Below are 1,604 nucleotides of genomic sequence, written 5' to 3'. Positions count from 1 at the left end.
CAAGGATAAGGCTGGAACCACACTGAATACGTGGTCCTCAAGGATAAGGCTGGAACAAGCAGGGAGGGGCACTCTCTAACAGAGGGGAGCTTTAGTGAGAACTCACAGTGGAACACACAGTCCCGTCTGGAGGCAGGGATGATGGGGGAGGCTCCCGGAGGAAGCGGTCTTTGAAATGAGACGTGGAATAAGGCAGTGCAAGAAGAGGGGGCTAGTTCTCGACAGAACAACCAGCATACACAAGGGTGGGATGGGTAGAGGGCTCACCGCGATCAAGAGAGCCAATGTTTAGGATGACAGTGTCTGGTGCTGGGAAGGGACAGCCAGTCAGGTTCAGAACTTAGGGAAAACAGATAGTGCAGGGCCTGAGCCAAGCTGAGGTTTGCAGAGAGGGTCACTGAGAGGTTTCCCCGTGAGGAACAGAGGGTCAGCCCTGGAGCTGGGGAGCACTCTGTGTGCAGAGAGGAGAGCAGAAGGGAGGCTGTGTAGGTGGAGGGAGAGCCATGCAGCACTGTTCTTGCCTTAGAACACAGGTAGCTGATTTGGGAGACGTGGAAGGACATTACACTCACCCTGTTTGAAAGAGAGAGTGATTTTTATTTTCTTGGGGACAATATCCAACTGTGTAGCCCAGTCTGGTTTTGAACTAGCCATCCTCTGCCTCAGCCCTGCCCCCAAGCAGATGGGATTATACTTGTGCCACGACCCCCAGCTGTGTCTGAGTTTTCTTCTCCATCTTTTGTGATTTACCTTGATGACAGACACATTGAGCTTGTCCTTAATAGTCACAGGCTTCACATTTACAAGTGTGCCTACTTGTTAAAGTCTGTTTGGCATGCCCTACTCCCAGAGTGGTGTCAAAGGCCACTTCTCCAGGAGGGCCCAGGAAACACGTTGGAAGGGAGGGCTACCCCGGAGTATTCTCAAATCAGTCAGAAACACTTGAGGTTCTTGTGAAAATGTGAAGCTATCTGAAGAGCTATGAAAACATCAGAGGCTCAGTGCACACATCCACAGCCAATGTCGCTTGAAACAGATCTCGGGGTCCTGTTTCAGCCCTGCCATTGTGCACAAGTGCTCTTGGCCCGTTTCATTGCACCGTGTGCACGATTATGTGCTTTATGGGGTCCACTGTTGGAAAGAGCAGGGGTGTGGAAGCCCTGTCTCAGGTCCCCAAGCACAGCAGGTCTGGGATATGTTTGTGGAGAGGATAAAAGAATCGGAGCGGCTTCCTTCAGGCTGAGTACAGTGCTGTGAGCTGAGGTCAGTGTTAGCACACCCTGACATCTGCTAACGTGTCCTCAAACAGGTACACACAAACCCACGGTTTGGTGGGTGACTAGAACACGAAAATAACAAGAACCATGCACTTGTACATTCACGGTACCCACCCTGCAGGCTTGGGGGGGGGGGTTCAGAGTGGAAGAATGGTAGTCATGGAACCTGGAGGGTTTTTGAGGAGGGCACACGTGTGCACATGTGTGTGTGTTTTCTGTGAGGAGGGTGTGTGTGTGTGTGTGTTTATGGTGTGAGTGTGTTTTCTGTGAGGAGGGTGTGTGTGTGTGTGTGTGTCTTCTGTGAGGACAGTGTGTGTGTGTTTATGG

At 51.6% G+C, this 1,604-nt stretch overlaps 1 protein-coding gene across 1 annotated transcript in view; it reads left to right on the top strand.

Moving 5' to 3' along the window:
* Hephl1 (hephaestin like 1) overlaps window positions 1-1,604 on the top strand; it is a 60,358-nt gene that overhangs the window by 39,857 nt on the left and 18,897 nt on the right. The window lies entirely within an intron of this gene.

This window comes from Microtus ochrogaster, unplaced genomic scaffold (genome assembly GCF_000317375.1).
Source record: "Microtus ochrogaster isolate Prairie Vole_2 unplaced genomic scaffold, MicOch1.0 UNK121, whole genome shotgun sequence".
NCBI classification, from domain to species: Eukaryota; Metazoa; Chordata; class Mammalia; order Rodentia; family Cricetidae; genus Microtus; species Microtus ochrogaster.
The sequence above is the reverse complement of the archived record's forward strand: the minus strand, read 5'-3'. Positions and strand labels throughout refer to the sequence as shown.